Source organism: Cyrtonyx montezumae, unplaced genomic scaffold (assembly GCF_038088225.1).
Source record: "Cyrtonyx montezumae isolate F1298 unplaced genomic scaffold, pur_monq_1.0 scaffold_0, whole genome shotgun sequence".
Classification (NCBI taxonomy): Eukaryota; Metazoa; Chordata; class Aves; order Galliformes; family Odontophoridae; genus Cyrtonyx; species Cyrtonyx montezumae.
In genome coordinates, this window is record NW_027071824.1 from 6,816,094 (window position 1) to 6,838,096 (window position 22,003).

Consider the following 22,003-nt stretch of genomic DNA (forward strand, 5'->3'; position numbering starts at 1 on the left):
AAGTGCTTCTGCTGTAAGAGACTAATACCATCCACCTCAGAAGGTGTTAGGGAATTCCCTAAACCTAGCAGCAGAGGATTTTCAAGTTCAGATGCATTAAGCAAACTTGAATAAGAAATCTTAGCAAAGCATGAAAGAAGATGTTGAGGTTTTTTGTTTTTGTTTTTTTGTAGTTGCTCAGCTAGTTCTTGCAGTCGATCTGTACCACTTCTTATAAGGTGAAGTAACTAACACCCATAGTTCAGTAGGTCCAGAGTCAAAAATCCCGTGGTAAGATACAGCACATGAGGATTATGTCCTTCCCTAGGCATGCTTGTGTACATTTTACCAGTGGGGAACTCAGGGCAAAGCAAGTGACCTTCTTGCAACAGTGGTTAGTCTCCAAAATGGGTCTTGTCTGAGTGCTCCCATCACCTGTGCTTCAGTCCCTTCAGGAAGGCTGCTGCTTCAGTTAGCTGACAACAATCTTATTAGCTTATTTCTTCACTATCAAATAAAGGAATGTAAAAGATATAAAGTGGCTAAGCAACTTTTTTAGTTGTGTTTTCTGTCTAGTTAATTACAAACCTTAAACTGCTGACAGAAGTGTATGCTCATAGCTAACTTCAGAAAACTATGCTTTAAAATCCATTCAGCATGTGTTATTTGTTGTATGAGTATGTTTTATGTCTATTTTTTTGTTATAGTTATTAATCCTAAGGTTTATAGATATTGCTCTTAATTACATGGGCAATACCTTATTTTATTTTTCTCTAAGTACTCACAAAATAGCCAGTCCCAAGTGAGCAGTGCCAGGCTTCACATTCCTCCCAGCCCCAGGGAGACGTCCCTGCCTTTCTGTGAAATGCCACATGAGTGCCACACATAACCCCCCTCATCTGAAAGCATAGAAGCTGCATCCCAATATAGATCACAGTGGAAAATGACTCAAAATTACATGACAGCTTCTCCGTCGTTTTGCCCCCCTTCTTCTTCTCAGCCTGTTTCCCAGATGGGCTGTGGTAAGAGATGTGTGGTGTATGGCAGTATTTTAGTTCACTGTGCTAATAATCCCTTTGCGTGTTTCATTAGCGCCTTATTTATAGGATTGTGAGAGGGCACCTGCAATGCAACCTGTGTCCCGGGGACTGACGTGGTTTTGGAGTCCCGTTCCCCGCTGCTCTGAGCTCAGCATTTTAGAGACCACAGAGCCTGGGGAGAGTAAGAATTGGGGTGCTGGCATAGACAAGGCTGAATACAAGACCTTCCCTTGTAACATCCCATAAACTTGAACTTGGCAGGCTGCATTTTCCCTAATAAATTCGCTTTTGAAGCCACTTGTTAGTCAGGCGCTGTGCTCTCTAACTACAGCAAGGGCCTTGTGTCTTGGGCATAAATTACTCTTGTGTGCCACTGTCTCTGAGCAGCCCCCCAGTTATGGATTACTTTGTTCTCGACTTGACAGGAACATAATTAGAGCTGTTGATGAAATCTACCAAATTGTTCCTCCGTGGCCTCAATGGTCAGGAAATTTGGCTGAGTCGTATTTGTCACAGACGTAAAGGCTCTAAACACTTCATATTAACTATGTTATTAATGTGCCCTCTAATCTGTCCGTGAATTGGTAACACTCGGAGTGAGCTTGTGCTCTAATAGCACCTGGTGATGAATACATTGGAATGCTGCTAAAAAGTTTCTGTAGGGTGAAAAAAGGAAATGTTAATAAAAAGTGAATATTTCTAGACTGTTTCTTTTTATGTCTGTGTATCTTTGTTATGCTTATATATATTTTTTTGTTTGCTTGCATTTAATGGAGATTCATTGACAGACCCTTTTCTGTTCTATAGGATTTGCTGACATTTTGGCTGTTTCATTGCCAGAGGAGGCTTTGTGTGTCCCAAAGGAAGTGAGTGATCTGGCCATAACAAATCCTGCCAAAATATTTTAACACCGTTACGATTTTCTAGTGCAATGCATAGTGAATGTGACTAGAAAAGGATGGTGAGTGATGAAGGGGATCTGCGCCCTCTCCTGTGCACTGCTCTGGCAGAATGCACAGGCAGGAGCTGGGGTGGTGGGAGACCATGGCCAGCAGCATGCTGCTTGGCTCTCTAGTGTTTGGCTTTGGAGAGAATGAGTGTGAGCTGCTGTTGTACGCCAGCCTTTCCAATCTGGGTCCTGTTTCTGAACTTTGCTAGAGCTCAGGGTGGTTGGATGTGGGGGGTTTAGTAGTTCATGCTGAATAATTGTTTGGGCTGCTGTGACTGTGCAGTATGTTTAAAACAAGAAAATGTGCTGGGTGCTTGTAGACCATAGAATGGCTTATGTTGGAAAGGGCCTTAAAGCCCACTGAATTCCATTTCCTCCCCCCCACAGCCCTGATATGGGCAGGGTGGACCCCAGCTCAGGCTGCCCAGGACCCCATCCAACCTGACCTTGAGCACCTACAGGGATGGAGCACCACAGCTTCTCTGGGCAGCTGTGCCAGGGCCTCACTGTCCTCTGAGTAAAGAAAGCTGAGAAAGATCTTAGTGGCTGCCCCTCCTGGAGGGTTACAAGCCACTGCCTGGCACAAAACAATCTAGCTCCTACAGAGCAGTGGGCAGTGCATAAGTTATAAGAACTTTGGGTGGTTCTTAGTAACATGAGCAACTGTGTTTGAATGAAGTGTTAACACACAAAAATACTTAATTAGGAATTTTCTTGTATGACAGTATGAGAAAACACTTAGATCCTTGAGATATTCTCTGAACAAGCAAGTAAATTATCTTGTATCTTAGCTTACTGATTTACTTATTACAAATTTGGTACATATATTTGAGCAAAAAAAAAAAAAAAAAACACACACAAAAAAATCCATGCTGCCTTAAGTTAATATTTAGTACACAACTTAAAACATAAAACCTCAGGCAGTTCAAAATGATGGCTGTTATCCTACAGTCAGAATGTTTTGTGCCCGATGTGCACCCTGCTAGATCAATCCTACGTGGTGTTGTGCTTCGAGGATAAGCTCTATTTTCTTTGATTGTTCTGAATTCACATATATAAGAATAAGCAGAGCAGCTAAATGCTTCTGCCAGCAAGTTTTGCTGAAGGAGAGAAAGCAAATGAAAAATAGAAAAGTTGAGAATGGCTGCAGCTGCTCAACATGAGCCATTTTTTCCACCTTTTCCAAAGGGTCTGTCCTTACCAAGGTGTTTGCAAGCCTGACCCATGTTGTCACATGCTCTCAGACTGACATAGGTATCTTCCAGCCTCTTACTGTTGGTGACTTTTCCCATCCCAATGTTTCTCTATCAGTTTGTCTTTGAATGCTGAGCAGAGCTACAGGTTATAGAATCACAGAGTTGTTTCCGTTGGTAGAGACTCTTTTAAAGGTCAGCTAGTCGAACTCGTTCGGTGTCCTCAGTGAATAAAGTCACCTACAGCAGGTCAGGGTACTCAGAGACCCATCCATTTTACCCTGAATGTCTCTAGGAACAGGACATCCTCCACCATTCTGGGCAGCCAGTGTCAGCACCTCACCACCCTGAGACTGCAAAAAACTTCTTCTTTATATCCAATCTAAACCTTCTCTCCTTTAGTTGGAAACCATTTCCCCTTGTCCTGTCACAACAGACCCTGCTAAAGAGTCTGTCCCCTTCATTTTTTTATAGCCCCCCTTTAGATACTGAAAGGTTCTTGTGCTCATCTCCAAAGTCTCTGTCCATTTTTTTTTTTTTTTTTTGCTGGGCTTGCTCCAATGCCACTCCCACACAGTGCCATTCACAGGGCTAGAGATGCTGCTACCAACATGAGTTAGGGCTCACTTTGAGACCTCAGCCTATGACCTTAATATTCATAAACAAAAAGGGAATCTAACTCTTAACTTTCTCATGCAAATCAATCTATTTCTAGTAATGAGCAATTTAAAGGTGTTTTTTTTTAATATGTAGTTGCCATCTCTGGAAATCAGGATCAGAATTCAGGATGCTCAAATTAGGTGTTAGTGCATGTAGATACTCTGTTGATGACTCTATTATTAGAATGAAGTAGACCAGTACTTTCCCTATGTCTTTTATTTTTTTTTGTTGCTTTTGTCTTTTCTCTGTCTTCATTTTGTCTAAGTTTTTCTCCTTCAGTTTCACCCTTTAGTTCATTTCTACTAAAACCACGGGGTCATGGAGGGCTTATTAAATAACTAGGTCATGTTACTTGTGGTGTGTTGAAAAATGAATTACACTTTATTTATTTATTTTGTCATACATGTGTTTTTATCACTGTTCTAAGATAGTATTTTATTTGGGATATTAGTACCCAGAAGTGTGTGCTGTCCTGGCTGGACTTGATTGATCTTTCAAAAAATGCACATTCACTACTAAGGATTTGTCTTTAAATAATTGAGCACTGTATTATTCTAGAACATTACTGGCTTTCTGTTTATTTTCAGTTTCTAGTCAGAGTATCATGATGCGTTCTCAGTATCTTCAAATCTAACTCGTTTCACCTAGTAGACCAAAGCATATCATGAACAGAGCAATCATAAATAACCTTAATTCTAGTTTCACTTTTTGTTTAAGAGTAGGTAGCAAAGGTAGTTCTATGGAAACAAAACCACTTGGGACTGTGAGGGGAAGATAGCATCAGAACCAGGCTCTGGAATTTTGATTTGATAAAAACTGTATATTCTTCAGCATCAACTGTGGAGGGTATGTGTTAGTAGACACTCATGCTTGAAATCAGGCTTCATAAGAAATGATATGCAACAGACTTATCACTTTGGGAAAGGTTGTTTCTTTTCCAGACATAAATTTCTCAGCTGTTTTATTTATTAAAACCTGTTTATGGCATAAAGGGTATTTCAAAGAAATTTCAGAGCGTTCAAAGTTTCCTTCAGGAACTGTACCTAGACTGAAAATTTATCACTGAGTATTTCACATGTTCAGCTACATCTCTCCTGTGTTGTTTTTTTCCTAGTAAAATAGAGTTTGAGGAGTCTGTCACCAGACTGGTCAGTGCAAATCTTTTAATAGGCAATGCCACCAAATTCACTCACTTGTGCATACGCTCAGGCAGGCGTGCACACAAGGAAACATTCTCCAGACACACATTCCTGCAGTGTACAGACATGTACTGTAAGCTGAATCCAAAACAAATTCAGAAAGAAATAAAAAGTGAAGTGTACTGCAGGATTTTAGCCTCCTGCTGGATGGAAAAGCTTCATGGAAAAGCAGCCTTCGTGGTTCTCAGTGCAATCTTAGGACTTGAGATGACCTGATGTACACTGGTGGTGTTATCCTTCTGAAAACTGCCACTGACCTGTCCTCAAAATACATAAATCCTTAATGAGTGCAGCTGCTCAGGTACAGCAAACCGGATTTGTCAGAGTCCAGCTATGAAGCTGTGTAGTACTTGACCTATATGAAGTCATAATGTTTCCAAGAAAAAAAATACTGTCTCAACCAACAGAATACTAATTATGACCATTTCTTTGGATGCTGATTTCTCAGCGGAAATGTATATGGACATAAGATCATTCTTCTTGGCCAGGGAATGACCACTCTAATCGTATATAATGCAGTAGCTAGGGAGTGCTTCACAAGTGTGAAGACCAAAAAGATGCACCTCAGACTGTCTCCACTGCATGGCTGCTTACCAAATGAATGCTTTTGCTCAGTGTTTCACTGAGAGTAGCAAGCTATTCCCACAGTGTTATTCACCTCTTGGGAGTTAATAGGAGAACACTTGGTAGATGTGTTCCATCACTGATGCTTTGTTGCCTGTGGGTAGCAGGGAGCTGAAATGGAAGATCTTTAAGATGAAAAAATCCTACTTTACAGGGCAAATGAGAGAGAGAATAATGTTCTGGTTTCAGCTTTAGAAATAGCTTTCTAAAGACATCTGTTGGCCCAGGGTGCTCATCTAGGAAAAACTGAAGCAGTCTGTTTAAGCAAAAAGAAATGAATGGGGAGTGTGCAGTTGCTCGCCCCTCTCACTGTGTGAGAGCTTGAAGTAGAGTGGAGGCTGAGATAAGAGTCTGCTGCTTCTCTTCATGAAGAGAGTATGAATGCAAGTTTGCAAAGATATTAAGATTTACTAAGTAAAGTCATACTTGTCAATAGCTCCTTTTGCTAGATATTTAAAGTTCAAGTGCTTGTTTGCTTTGGTTAAGTGCTCTCAAGTACTTTAAAGCATTGGCCCATTTATATAAACAAATAGTGAAACTCACTGATAGTCTTCTCAGAGTGTGTTACTCAATATTTGGTTATCCTTCCTTGGGTCTGGAAAAGAATTATACTAGCAACTTCTGGCATATGTGACTCTTTGTTAATGAAGTATGATATTAGATCATTTTAATATAGGCAATGACTGTTCTACACAACCGTGAAGAAATAAAGGGAGTTAGTAGCTCAGAGAGTGACTTGTAAAAAGATTTATCCAGAACTCAAGTCTGACATAAGGAGAAGAATAAGCTGGAAGCCTCATTTCTTTTTTGAGTATTTGTAGTAGAGAACTAATGCTATACTTCTGTAATTTTTGTCTTTCTGCTCAACTGTCTTAAAGAATTTCTTTTGGTACAGAGGGTTGCACAGCCAAACTCAAACAGGCTCCCAAACCCTGGGAAACTCCTGGTCACATGTGCGTGGCCATTCACAGAAAGAAGTACCAATACTGAAAAAGGGATCATGAAGGGTGTTTGCATGCCTTCCCACAGTGTTCTCTGCTAGTGTTGTAGTGCTTACCAGCTAGCTGTCCTCCTGCTGGCAGCTGTTCTGTAATGACAGTACTCTGTAGGAATTGTGGTCTTGTGATACATCTGAGACATGGAAGCCTTGGAACACGTGTTATCAACCCATTAGCTTTGTTTTGTTGCCCTCTTGTTTTATGTTTTAATAAAAAATAGACTTATTTTTTGTTACTTTTATGTATGAGCTACTTCATATTTTCATGTGCAGCCCAAGACAATTCCTCTTCACTCAGTGCGGCCCAGTCAAGCCAACATCTTTGAAATGTAGAAAAACGAGCCTACCTTATACATATTCAGTTGTATAAAAATAAGCATTATTTGGAAGAATCATTGGGCAGAAGTTATCCAGTAAAGTCAAGGCTGTTTAGTTATCTTAGTCAAAGGTAAGGTGAATGCTAGCAGGATATGTTCTCCAAAAGTAGATCTTAAAATCAGCATAGAGATGTAGCTGGGTGCTGACTTCAGGCTAGAATGTTTCTAATCCTCTATTAAGAAAAAGAATACTTTGCTCTAATAATTTTGACCTCTGTGTTTTCTATGTTCCTTATGTACTGCCTGTGAGATTCAACATGTGTTACAAGTGGATTTAGAGCTGTTGCTAATTTAAGCTGCACTTAATAAATCACAAGTTTGAGGTATCTTACAAATCAGCGAATGTGGCATAGTTTGAAGATTGCTTTTGTCAAGTTTGATTAGCTCAAAGAGAAACCTTTTCTAAATATTGGTTGTGAGATTAATCAGGCAGTGTAAGACCTTGAATTATTCCTCATCACAGGAAAACAGTGTAATGTATTATCTTGTCTGATGACAAGAAAAATAACTTCTGAGGTTTTAAAATTTATGCTTTAAAGATTGGTCCAAAGTAAAAACTTTCAGACCATTTTATGTTTGGTGGTTGTTGTTTTTTTTTAGCAACCGAGTTATTTTCTCTATTACACTTCACTTTCCTTGTGGTGTATTCCCATATTACAAGCTGATAGTACCAACATCATTACAATGAAGGATGTTCTCATTATTGACTCCGTTCTCAGTTAATTATAAGTTTGTCGTGTTTTAATGAGAAGGATTAAACTTTCATATTCCAAATATATGTCTCATGTTGCTTGCTTAGAAGCTTTCTAAAGGAGGAGGTTGAGCCATTTATCTGAATAGTGTGAACAAGGAGTATTTTGTTTCCTCACGCTAAGAACTGGTTACAGTTTTCACAAATGTGCAGAAGAGCTCAGTTGCTCTGTTTTGAAATAGACTTCTGAAATTTGGGCAAAAGCAATCTTGTTCTCTTCTAGTTTTTGATCACAAGCAGAAACTTTCTGAACTGAAATACTCAGACTAGCATTATGTCCTGTTAATATAGGATAGCATATGTATTTTAAGCATACCATAATTTTCAGAAGTAGTTCATTATTCTTCTTTAATACATCTCTACTTCGTTCTACAACTTTATTTAAAGAAAAAAAAGGTGTTTTTTTTTTTTTTTTTTGCATCCTTACTTAATTGCCTCTCTTGTGAAAGCGGGTTTGCTGCAAAGTCACCACCCCTCATAGTTTTCAGATTCAGATTTCATCCAGTGCATCTCCACGGGGCATCTATCAGTCTTTCTCTCCAGTGATTTTTCTCTCCAAAATTCAGTGCATTCGCAGGCCCTGTGTTTTGTTTTTTTTTTTTGTTTTTTTATTAATCACATCTTCTAGCAAAAATCTGATGCTTGTTCATCTTCTGTTTCCTCTCACAACTCCTTTCTAATGATTACAGATCAAATCCTTTTTCAGAACGCTTGTTCTTTTGTTTCTGCACCTGTAAAACACCTAAGCAGGACGGGTATATTCTAACCCTGGTGTAGTTGTAGTGCTCCTGCTGCTCTCAGTGTGGCTGTTTGGTTGCTGTCCTTCCCCCTCCCCCCCACATCAGCCATTAATTGGGTGCGTATTGCTGACATGTATGTAATAATAAGCACAGACCATTATAAGTAGATGTTTCTCATGATACAAGCAGGTTCTGTTTTTGTGGCTGCCTAAATCACAGGAGCCTCTTACTAAAGAGAACAGATTCCTTTCAAAAAAATAAAAGCCTTCATTAAATACTTTTTATATTGCTTGTTTAATGGATACGAAATTAAAACAACCTTGCAATTTGAATAGCAATGTCAGCTAATACCATGTGAGCATGATTTGAAGGGACTTGGATCAGCTTCCCCCTTGCCAGGCCCTAACCCAAAGTCTGGGGCAGCAGCGAAGGGACTTGGATCAGCTTCCCCCTTGCCAGGCCCTAACCCAAAGTCTGGGGCAGCAGCTGACACCTAAGGCCAGACGCAGTCCTGCTTGATCTTAAGCTTTGTACCTCACTTTGGCAAGGCATGAATTTCTTCATATTGCTGTGTGTGGCTCAGTTGTGGCTTTTGCACCGCTTGAAAGTAATTCAGTAGGCTCCTGCATGGCAATGGGAGTTTTATCCTTTACCCTCCCCCACTGTCGTCCATCCTCACGCATATTTCTTACGGATATCGTTATTATCATCAGCATCTGTCTTTTAACTGATGATTTATTTGTCTCCCTTTATACAATACTAGATCTGAAATTACGTCTGTCTAGAGATAAATGCATGGATCTCAAAGATTTAATACTGGCTTCAAAATTTTATTACTAATAACTAAATATGAAATTGTTTTAAATTAACCAGTAATTATTTAGAATGAAGAGAGAAAGAATAAAAAAAATATATGTATATATTTCCCAGTCGAACTAGACCCCACTCCTTCCAACCATGCTGCTGCAGGAGGTTTCAATGGTATGAGTAAATGTATTTCTCTTAATGCTTTTGTTTAAAATGCTATTGTTTCATCTGAGGTGTGAGGAAATGTGCTAACCTTGTCAATGTGGGTGCAGTAGAGCAGAAATGATAACTGTATATACTTTTTCTTAACAAAAATACACTATGTGTATGTGTGCGTGTGTGAGAGAGAGAAAGAGAGAGAGACAACTTATTTAAATCCTGAATACAGTCAGACCTCATATGCATTGTTTAAAAAAAAAAAAAAAAGCCCTAAAGAATTGCATATGGATTAGGGGGATGAATATTCTATTATTTCAGTCTGTTCTGCTGATCTTCTTATTGTGACTTTGCGCTTCAGAAATCTGCCAGGAATTTGGCTTTGCTGTACTAGGCAGTAATTTTAAATGTGTATCAAGCACTTGATAGTGTATGATTTGCGTGCTGTTGCATTCCCATTCCTTAAATTTTCCACCAATTTATTACTTTTTTCATACTGTTTTAATATTTCAGGATGATGAATATATACAGCATCATTAAAGGTAAATAAAAAATGCATGAAATTAAAAAATGGAATATTAGATGTTTCTTTGCTGTAATCCCTAGGTCCAATAGGAATGAAATGTCTCTGTTCTGTCAAGTAATCCCTAAACATGATTAGGGACCTTGTAGTTTCCACATAGCCCACATAATATTTGTATCATATAAGCCTATTTATGTAAGGTTTGAGTAAAAGTTGTTATTAGAAGACCTATAAACCTATTTTACAATTCAAAAAGATATTCTTGCCTCTTAATCTCTCTACTTTTATTATTTTGCTGGAGTTGGTGGCAATGCGTCCTTAATTCATTTTTCAGAATTGTTACATCTTTTGGGTACTTAGGTCGTGTATTAACGATCCCGATGAAATGTATTTTAAGGCAGAGAATGGAGAGTTCAATAGTTCATCTACTGGTGTAGCTTCTCCTGAAATCTGAATTGGAGGAGATGTGCACCTTGGCCGAGGCCCTTTCTTTGACATCCAGATCTGACTTGAACAAGAGATCAGGTGGCGTAGGGGGGTGTTCTGATTTTGGGGAAGTGGAGGTGGAAAGAACAAGAAAGGGGGGTAGTTTCCTGTTTAATTCATGTTGTATCATGTCAGCGATGTTAGATGCTTTTGGCAGCAACTCAGGATGTTTTAGAAGTTAGTTTCTGATTAGACTGGCCAGTAGGATGGCTGTAGGGTGAAAAGGATACTAAGTTGGAAAGGCTGAGAAACCTGGGTCTGTTCAGCCTTGAAAACGGATGACTCGGAGGGGATCCGATCCACATCTATAAATATCTAAGGAGTGGGAAGCAAAGGGATGAGGCTGGACTCTTCTCAGCAGTATGGGGCAATAGGACAAGGGGAAATGGCCACAAACTGATGCATAGAAAGTTCTGCGCAAATGATGTTCTTCCCACACACTTCACAGTGCAGTGACGGAGCACAGGCACAGCTGCACAGAGAGGTGGTGGAGTCTCCTTCTCTGGAGATGTTCAAGACCCCACTGGACGCCTACCTGTGCAACCTGGGCTAGGGAGCTGCTTTGGCAGGGGGTTGGACTAAATGATCTCTAGAGGTCCCTTCCAACCCCTACAATTCTGTGATTCTGTGAATAAAAACAGTGATTTCTGTGGTTTGAACAGAATTCTGCAAAGGAAATATCTTCAAATGATAGCAGGGGTCAGCTGTGGTAATCTCACATTTCCCATAAGGAAATCTGAGACTATATAAACCTTGAGACACCTGCTCAAAACCCCCTGTGGAAATGTCTGTATTTCTCTGACATTGCACTGAAATGTTACTCTTATTTCATTTTTAGCAGTTAGGGTGGCATTTTAGCAATAGCTCTATTCTTGTATTTATGAACTGAGAGAAGCAAAACTGCTCTCTGCTGAGCCCAGGGTTCCTCTTCCAGGAAAACTGAGATCAATAACTGTTATCAAGCCTACATTTATAGGGAGTGTTAAATGACCACAAAGTCCTGATGTTCATCAATTAATATGGTGCGCTTATTACTGTGCTGTGCCTACCCCAATGTGCTGTAGTCAGAACTTTTGATCTTTGCTATCATTTTAAGCAGTCACTTTCAGTTATCAGCATTTCTTTTTAACTGGAGCTCCTGTATTGGTGCCAGTAAGTGAAAGGCAGGTGACACTTTTCCTTGCCAGCCTGCTCCTTCCTGCTGGTGATGGAAGGTAGGAATGTGATGCTGAGCTTGAGGCTCATTTTGGGTTGAAAGGCAGGGAACTGTAAGCATTTTACTATTCAGTAACAAGGCACGCTGCAGTCAGAATGGTGCAAAGCCTCAAAAGTGAAAATAAAAGCCTTATGCACAGGCTCATTTTCAGGCGCCTTTATTGCCTCAGTTTAAGTGGAAAAGAGGGATTTGGTAAAGAGAGAGCTTAATTTAACAAAATAATATTATGCTTTCAATTCTTAACATGAATGAATTATTTGGATACTTAACAGTGTAATGTCTTTGAATAATGCTGGTACTTAAGATAGAAAAAATGATATTGCGAATGTGTTGTGTTTGCCTCATGATGTTTTTACCAATTTTGCATTTATGGGAAGCAATATCATTGTTGCGAAGTTTCCAAATTGCTTTTTGCAGAAATCTGCAGAAATTAAATCTCTTCCTTGTTATGAAAATGAAGCGGCGTCTCGAGACGCTGGCACATCAGTACAAATCTGAGGAGAGGATAAGCCCAGCTCTGCTAGCAGTCATTGTGTATCCCCTATTAATAGCTGCACAACATTCTGTTAGGTTTAGGTTGCCATACAACAAAGTAAATCAGCGTATGTTTAAGCATAGTGTGTGAATGGTGGCACAGAAGTCTCCCAGGACCTCTTGTGCTTCAAGTTAAGCCCACGCCTGACTGCTTTCTTGGAGAAGAATTTAGCCCACAGAGTGGAGTAGTGTGTGATGCAAGAGTAACAGCAAATTATGTAAATGGCAAGTCTGCGGAGAGAACATCACAGATCAATTTCAGGCTCAAAGAAAATAGCTTGAATACAAATCTGTGTGGGCCATGTGAAGATTTCAGGCTGTGGTGTTATGGTGTGGTGCTGCTACACAGATCTAGTCTGCTGTAGAGATCTTCAGCAGAAGCCTGCTGGCCTTATGCTGGTTTCTTTTGGAACAGCTTTACAGAAGGCCCCACGAGTTGTCTGAGAGGTGGGGGGTGTGGGAGTGCAGGGAGAAAGCCACTCATGTTCACCAGAGCCACTGAGCCCGTGTCATGTCTTCTCATGTCAGGTCTTCTAGAGCTGGATTTAAACCACATAAAAGTGTTGTCTGGAATGCATATAAAGTCACAGACGGAATTAAAGCAGCTAATTTTTACAAATGTGAATGGTTCTAATGGAGGCTCAAATTTAAAGGCTAGGGACTGATTTACCTTCATCAGATGTTTAATGGGATGCTTAATTTGATTGCTTCTTCAAAAAACTGCTCACAATAGTCACAGTATTGCCTGAATGTCTGGGTAATCAAGGTCTCTGTGTGTGTTTACACCTTGATTTACATGTGCAAATAACCAGAAGTTAATGGACAGATTTAAGCTCAAAGTGGCAACTGCAGAGCATTCTCCAGCATTATTTTGCTGTTTTTGAAATGAGTATACGCAGTCGTGAAAGTCTATGTATGGGAAAGCTTCTGAACTCAAGTTGTAGAAGGCTCTTCATTATGAAAGCTATAAAACATCTCTTTTCAGCAAGGTTCAGTGTTTTAATCAAGATATTTAGGCTCTTTGCATTAAAACTAGTATGTCAGCCTACCTCTTTATAGCCTAAAGGCCCCAGTAGGTGGGTTTATATTTCCATAAAAAAAGAAAAAAAGGAAAAATGTGTAAATGAAAGCACAAGAGCAGTTAAACATACTGTAGGAAATACAAAACGCTCTATACTTTGTTCTTTGTCAGGATTGAACATGTTTTCAATGTAAGGACAACAGTTACTGTTGTCACCCTTTTTATTATCGGCCACGCTGTAATGTATATGAAGGGTAAGGGAATATTGGACATATGTGCTTGAAAATGCTCGTTCTTCCTCGTTATTTTTACTGCAGTAATTCTACAGTAATGAATTATCAATTACATTAAGTCTTTTTATTTCCTATGGCACGGTTGTAACAACTAAAATTAAGGGAGTTATGCTCACAGTCCCTCACACCACTCATCCTGCTATGGGCAAACTTTTGCTGTTTTCTCACAGTAACCTTTACAAGGCAAACGATAAACATTATTTCTGTTTTAATGACTCCCAAATAATGTCATATTTAAATGAAATGCATTTTGCCTCAGCAGGGTTCTCTGGATTTATGAGTATTTTTGTCCCATATCCTACAATAATGTGACAAATATTATTTGCATTTTTACTGTTTTCTTGAATACTTTTAAACACCCATTTTTAGGAGGTTTCAGATTGCTTTTGAACATATTTGAATGCATTTTTAGCTATCACCAAGCTTAAAATAGGAACCCTTTTTTCAGCTTATCTTTATTAAACACCTGTAAAAAATCAGTAGTATTTCTTTTTTTCTTATAAAGCTTTCTTCCTTTAACAAATATCAGAAATGCTGCACAGTTTTTTTTGTTTTTTGTTTTTTTTTTTTTAGTATGGAGTTCTTTTCTTAGAGCTAATGGCTGTTAAAAGGTCTGGTAATGTCTGCTACATACACTCACTGTCATAAATGGAAACATGAAATCCTAATGCAATGCATCCATTCTTTACCTATAATTAATCAATATTTTCCAACTTCTAAAATATATGATCCTGTCAAGAATTTTAGAAATGGCTGATTTTTGTACAAACTATCATTCTTGCAGATCTAAAGAGTAGATGGCTGGGTCTGACAGTAACTGACTCTTGCCAAATTTTCACTTTGCAAATTTTAAAACCACAGTTTGTTTGTTTGTTTGTTTTAAGTTAAATTCAGATTTATTTTTTTATAATTATTCTGTGCCTTCATAACCTAAAGGTGAACTAGCAGCTTCCTCTTGTTCTTGCATATAACCGTTCCACTCTGTGCTTCAAGTTGTCTGGGTTAAATTTTGTTTTCTTATTATTTTTGTTTGTTTATACATCTTTTTAAGAATGAAAATTGCCTGATTACTTGGAGGCAATGTTTCTTGGCTTAAACCGGATTTAAAAAAATCATTGAACGCAGTTCTCTGCATAATCATACTGAGTTGTCTCTAACTTCAAGAGAGGTCAGTGGAAAGATTTTTTTATAGCTGTTATGCTGCAGAAATTAGATCAATGTGTATTTCTTTTTTTGCTCAACTCCTCCTATTTAATTGAGAAAGAAATATAAACAGGCATGCATCTTGTACTGATCTTTTGTGAGTAAACCAAGTCATTTACTGTAACATAGCAGACAGTGTGTTCTCCGTTATACCCCTGTGCTAGAATCAAGTTGAGATTAGGGCTCCAGGATGGAATAATGAAGAAAGGAAGGAGCAGAATTAAGGGAAGGTGACAAATACATAAATAAGGGTACATTGGCCTTTGCTCTGGCATTGGGGTTTATTTTAAAAGGATGCAGTGGTCTGCCTATGAGGAGAGAGGCTGCCTGGTGTAACAAGAGAGTGGGGAGTCCTGTGGTGCGCAGCTGCTGCTGGAGCCACTCTGATAAGATTGTGTGAGGTGCCAGCATCGGCACACAGCCTTGTAGCATGTCACAGTGCTTTCACGTGAACTGAGCTGAACTGTCTCCTCACATTCCCTCCTGCTCTTCCTCTCACTCTCATTTTCTGCGCTCGTCGCATTGAAGTCAAAGGAAGGAAAAAAGATTTGAGGCTCGCCCAATTTGTTCTGACATAAAGAGATGTTTAGCTCTGTGAAAGGTGGTAGAGGCAGAGTGCCTGACTGACATCTCAACAGGCTGTCTGCTGGGATTGCTTACTCCACGTCCCTTCATATTCCTGCTGTGTCCTCTGTGAGTGCTCACATCTAATCTTCACAGTGAGACTTCCACGAGTCCCCTGAGCCTTGGTGCTCAACACTTTGTTAGATGGGGCATGCAGTGCCACAGCTTTGCTGTTGTGTTTGCTTCTGTTCTAGTGTTTTGGGTTCCATTACATACCAAATATATATATATTTTTTTCCTCAAGAGAGTTGCTATAATAATAGCATATATTTCCTAATTTCCTTGGTCTTCCCTTGACAAGAGCAGGTTTGGGGTATATCAGGTACAACCAGGAGGGGGAAGAAAATAAAAGACCCCAGTAAGGCAGAGCTGTAAGCAGCATTCTGTGCTTTTGTTTTTAAATGAAGATGCATTGACCTGCTTTCCTTGGTTTAGAAAACAGATAAAATACCCACTGAACGAGCAACACAAGGTGTAACACTTTGATAATAAAGGTAAGACGGCATCTGATCACAAATGCTGGACTCTGTGCCAGGGACTGCAAGAAAGCTTAGTTGTTTAGGGCTTGTTTGCTTTTATGATGCTGCACACGTTGTGATGCATTCTGGTATGCCACATCCCGTTACATCACATCAGGTTAGCCGTGATGCCGAGTAGCACCAAGAGCACGAATTAATGAGAGCTAATGCTCACCTCGTGTTGTTGGAGCATTAGCGGGTACCTTGTTCACTAGAGCTGCTTTCAGGATTCAGTCCTTCTTAAGCAAATGTGATACTGAAGATATATGTATTAATTTCACAGATAGAAATGTTATTTTTCATTAGGCTTCTCAAAGTACATTAATTAACAGATGTGGTTTAATCCTCGTTAAGCCATTAGAAACAACCCAGGTTCTGTGTTCAGGGTCTTTCTCTGCTCGTTTTTAAAGGCACATCTTTCCTGCTGGTGGCAATTGTTGGTGACAAATGACAGCATTGCACTGTCCTCTCTGCTTCCTGCAGAGCTGAGGTTTCACAGCTGCTATTCCAGAAACAAGCTGTGCATATCCTGAGACCTATGGCAGTGTGTGAATGGTTGTCACTGTTCAAATTTCATATCAGTTTCAAGTATTGGATAAATATCTCTTAATATAATTCTTCTCCTGAGGTAATGAGCATCAATATCAGAGTGATTTCTGAAGAAAAATTGTATTCTCAATCTTTTTTTTTTCTTCAAAATTGGTGGTCTAAGCTCCATCCCAAATGCAAGAATGTGTGTGGTGAATAGCTGTATAGGAGAAATGAGACCAACACCAACAAGCATCTTCCCATTTATTTTTTATTTTTTATTTTTTGAAATATGAGGTTGTGCCAAAGCAGTGAGTGAGAGAATCTGCTTGGCTGGATTCTCTCACTTCACTTCTGTAGCACAAAAGGGCTAAACTCTCATTGTTCTGTTAGTGGCTGTTGCAGTTACAGGATGCTGCTGGGTGGCCCAATTTGGCCGAAAGACCAAACCTCAGTTCTCAGAATCGAGCTACTCAGGGAATTTTTGCTGGAGCTATAGGGTTATCTTGTACCAGAAAGTATTGAAAAGTGGTTCAGTGAGTATCAGGTACTCAAGAAAAGACTCACCCATATGTCAAGTTCAAATCTCTTATTATCCAGCATGACTAATAACTGGGCTCATGCGGCAGCAGGTATAATTGATGACTGGATCATATTTATGTAAGAGCTGCTGTCGTGCTTCATTCCCATTTCAATGTGTCTGTCTTTATTTTGCCTGCGTGTTGGAGTCAGCACAAGCAATTGTTAGCATTCCTAAAATACACACAAAGGAGTCACAGCGTCTGATGTTTTCACTATGGGAATGCTATGGGTGTGCTCCAGTCCACGTAGCCTGATTCTGGCAGCAGCTGGGGTGATCTGAGGTGTGTGCCTGTGCACTGTGCAAATGGCTCTTCAATCTCAATGTTTCATAAAGGGACATTTAGAAGAGAGAGTGCTGAGGCAATAGTGCTAGCTGTGCCTACCTTGGTTTCTCAGGAGGCATATCCCTACTTCTAGAGGCATGTCACTGAACAGGAGCATGTTGGCAAGCCCTATGCTGTGATCCAGCTCTCTGTGGCACAGCTCTGGCTGAAGTGTGTTGATGCACCCAGAGGTGCTCATGGCCAAGTCGCATGTAGTATTATGCATGTTTGGTGACTTACTGGGTTAAATATCGAGCAAAAACTATTTGCTCACCAGTAAATAGGCAGTACTGTGCATTAGATGTTAAGAACTGTACATAAGCAAGTGCATGTTTGTGTGTCTCCAGGTCCACAGTCTCGCTTTTTTACTATTTTTTTTGTGTATGTACAAAATATTCTATGATGTTCAGCTACGTGTGGAACTTTTTTTATATAAGGATGCATCTGTACCTATATAATGGTACAAGCCTGTAGTGTTAGCTCATGTTGGTAGTCTCCAATGGTTACGAAAGTTACCATTAATTAACAGGAATCATGTGAATTAAAAAATGGACTTAAAATACAGTAAATGATTCATTAAATCAATTCAAGAATTGACTTAAAATACAGTAAGTGACTTATTAGATTAAGCTTTAGAAAGACATCCAATAAAAAGGGGGGGGGGGAAGTAGAAAGAAATAAAAGCTGGGAGGAAGCTGTAGTTTGGTATCCTGAGTTATTTCTGATTAAATTAAACATGTGCTAAGCACGAAAAGTGGAAGCAAGGACGTTTATGTGAGTACTACCAAATATCCAGATAGTGAAAGCACCAATAGTGAAAGCACTTGAGCGTCACAGAAATATTTCTATGATTTTTATACCACTGAGTTTCACAACAAGGCTTTAGCTGCATGATGCTTAGGAGCAAACCAAGAAACTATTAATTTACTGAAACTGAGTAACTGTTCTATATGTCCCTAGGTTTGTTGAACATAATATGTATATGTTAAACAGTTTTCCATGGTAGTTAAAAAAATGACATTTCAAAGAGTGTAATAGTGTAATGAAATGTAAACTGAAAACAGGAATGAGTTAATTAGACTAATGATCCCTTGACTCCTTTATTAGCCAGCTCTTTAGAAATTGGGATTAGTTTTGTTTTCTCTGCTGAATAAAGACAGGAAGGATGATGTTGATTCTAGTAAATGACAGCACCAGAAGAAATGAGTGTTTTCCTGTTCGTTATAGGTTTCATCATTTAAGATAAAATTTAGCCTTCCTACATGCATACCTAATTTTATTACAACTTAAGTTCAGCTTAGATGGGAAGAGAGAAAGCAGGAAGATAGTTTAAAAACGCCTGCTGGTTTCAAAGTAGCGACAACTTTAAAAATGATCTACTGTATGTCAAATTGGGGCTTGAAACTTTAACACTCTTAGTGTGGGGTAGACTGTGTTTGAATTTAAACAAAGTCTTCAGAAAAAAACAAGCTTGACAACTTTTTGATCTAGGGTTTGAACACTTAATTTGTTCTCTCTATAGGAGAGTGATTTACACATTTCTCTTGCTTTTAAAGGCTATCAAGAAGCGTGAGAATTATCTCTATAGTGGTTCAAACCAAGCATGCACAGAGAAACAAAATTGTTTTTACAACAAATAGGAGGATTTGTAAGTCAGCAGCTGTTAGTGAAACAGCATCATTAAAACTTCCTGCAATTCTAGACCTCGCTCTTGGGAGTTGCTCAGGCCAAGCAAAACCTTAGCTGAAGTGCTGAATTATAGGCAGGAAAGAGAAAAAACAGAATTTAAATTGGTGGGAATTAGTGCCGATTCACCAGGCTAATTCCTGCCCTCAGTGCCCCTCAAGTACCTGTTCTGCAGGGTTGGGATGAGGAGGGTAGGACAGGAGCTGCTGACAGCCAGCTTTTAAGCTCAGTTTCTTTCGGGTAGGTCTTTACCTTGTAAAGTAACAAATTTCTCGCCTTCCTCTGAAGCCTATAGGCATAGAAGGTGCCCAGTGCCATGCAGGATCAGCTCTTTAACAAACGCCCAAGGAATACAAGATTTATCATGCAAATGAAGGAATGGAGAGGAGTTGGCAGCGGCTGAGTTATGAAGCTTTTTACTTATAAGCAGGACTCATTTACTATCCCACACTTGCTCATTAAGCATTCTTTTGAGCACCGCGCTGAAGCAGAAGGAACATCACTAGTCTCTAGTTCTGCCTCAGGTTTTCAAGAGCTTAGCTTGATGTTGGCAGGACAGGACATCTTGAGTCCTGTCCTTCTAGGCAAAGAGCCTCTGGCATGCACTGAGGGCCGCCAGTTGGGTTGTGGATGCTATGTGCCCCCTCTTTGTTGCAGATCAACTTGATGCTCTATTTTCTGTAGTCCCAGTAGGCTGTGCAGCCTGAACGTCACACACGGAAGCTCTGAATGTTACTGGTAGCCCAATGCTGTGCCTGAAATGCTGTGCCTGACCTTGCAGCTCAGTATTAATTCGGAGTGGAAGAATTAAAATTTTCCATTCTTTTGCATTGTCATGCCTCACATTGATAAGCGCAAAGAAATGTAAATAAAAAAGACCTATTTCACAACCCTAGCTACAACCTTTTTGTTTTATGACAAAAGACAGTTAATTAGCATACTAGCAGTAAGCAGCCTTCTCAAACTCGTGCTAATTATGTATTCTGTTGACCGTGACTCCAGTCATAAGGTAATTGGCTTGCAGCAACATGACATTTCAAATCATCTCTTGAAATTACATCAAAAAGCCAGCCTGTTTTGTTTTGATAGGGGAACAATCAATTTGATAAGTGGTAACACAGCTCATTGTTTCACATTAATTAGACTAATTGCAGCATGTTAGCCTCTGAAATAGACAGAACTTGGAGAAGACAAAGGCTGTGGCCTTTAGCATGCAGTGCATGTGATGGTTCCACTTGCTTGCACATACTGTAGGCAGGAAACAGAGTTGTTAGGATTCAGCCTTGCGGGAGGCTGGGTGTTAACAGGGGTTTGATGTGTTATGCTTAATCCACTGGCTTTCAATTATAAGATCCAGATTCAAAAAATCCTTGAGAGAGGAAGGGGAAAAGAGCCATTTTTATATTAATGGTACCAAAGTTTTCACTGATCTTGGGTTTTATTTTCTGAAAGAAGTGCAGATTGGCAGCAGGATCTCTCTGGCATCTGTAGGCTGTAAAGCCTTTCTATGAGAAGGATTCACTGCTGCCTCTTGTTTTTCTTGCTCATTTCTACTTATGTTTATTTCTTAGTATACCTTTGCTGGACTATTTTTCTTTTATCACAGCGTCACGGGCTGGGTGATGCTGGCAGGAATCTCTGAGTCCATCTGATTAAACCCCTGCTCATGCAGTGCCACCCAGAGCAGAGTGCTCAGTGCTGTACTCATATATTCCCTCAAGAATAATGACAAAAAAACCCATAAAACAAAAAAACTCAGAGGATGGATTACTGAGGGCAGATAGTAGAGATACATAACCCACCCACGTGTTTCTAATTTGGAGTATTGCTGCCTGCTACTGAGATTACCAGTAGTACTTATCTCTGTGATGATTTTTATGATCAAGCTATGTCATCTGTAGATTGACATGACCAAATGGATTTCACTTGTGACCTAATTGAAATGTAAACCAAAGTTTTAAGAGATGAAAAGTTTAAAGGGTTATCTCAGTCCATGAGTTAGGCTAGTTTTGCTGTTCACACCTTAGTGTACAGTGTTTCTGGCACGCCGAACTCAGCGTCAGGCCACTGGATGTGTAAAAGTTGTGCTCTTTGACCTATACCTTGCTAATATGTTCAATAAATGGAGTCATAGTTGGCAGCTTCTCTAGGATGGAAAGGAACAGCATCAGACAGTAAATTCTAGCGTTGTTGGAACGTGATGAAATCTGAATGAGGCCAAGCCTGACTCCTCTTCTACAGCTTTCTAGCCTACCTGTGTTTAAGCTGAGAAGGCATTTCAGCTCTTCTAATTACCTCTACTCAATGAAAAGTTTCCCCAGTTGAGGGGAAAAAAAAAAAGTGAGAGATAAGATATATTTTACTGGGATGTAGGGGATTGTTGATACTCATGAAATTCCTCACACAAAAGCTGTAATTCTTGGTTTGTTGTCTATGGAAAACGATGTTTTTCAAGTGAGCGTCAGAGATATAGACATTCACGTATTTGTACAGTGGGAGCCAGGCACACGATTCATTTACCCATTTTTGTTTCCATTACCCTCCTTGGTTGCTGGCTGGTTAGACAGAGAAAGCTTTGGGGCAGAGATTGTTAGTTAAACTTGCCTCTAGTCTGTTTGGAGAAGTATAATTTTATTTAAATCAAGGAACTTGTTCCAATAGCTTAACACAGTCATTGCTAGTTTGGAGCTATATTTTTACTGGTTTTACTTATGTTTTATGCTGGCCCCTTAGCAAATGGTCATAAAGTCTGCTTTAAGTTCAGCTACCAGTGACTTCATGCCTCTGATTTATTTCTATCACTTACTGGCAAGAATGTATTTTTAAAGATGTATTCTAAGCAATTCATTCCTCTCCACCTCCTCTCTTCTGTGTCTCGTTTCTCTTTTCTCCTCCTTCAGTGTTTCAATTGTCTTTCATTGAGCTTAATGTTATGCCAGTGTTAGAGATGTAACTTTGGTGCTCTTGTGCTATGAAGTCCTGGGCTCGTTCGGG

At 39.5% G+C, this 22,003-nt stretch overlaps 1 protein-coding gene across 10 annotated transcripts in view; it reads left to right on the forward strand.

Moving 5' to 3' along the window:
* Positions 1-22,003, forward strand: part of ESRRG (estrogen related receptor gamma) — a 376,167-nt gene that overhangs the window by 157,339 nt on the left and 196,825 nt on the right. For 4 of the 10 annotated variants that reach the window (XM_065744802.1, XM_065744720.1, XM_065744558.1 and 1 more), the window contains exon 2: positions 1,827-1,980. The exons of 4 other annotated variants lie outside the window; for them this stretch is intronic. The gene's annotated coding sequence lies outside the window, so the exon portion shown is untranslated. The remainder of the gene's footprint in view (positions 1-1,826; positions 1,981-22,003) is intronic. 2 more of the 10 variants (XM_065745111.1, XM_065744950.1) reach the window with 1 other exon arrangement.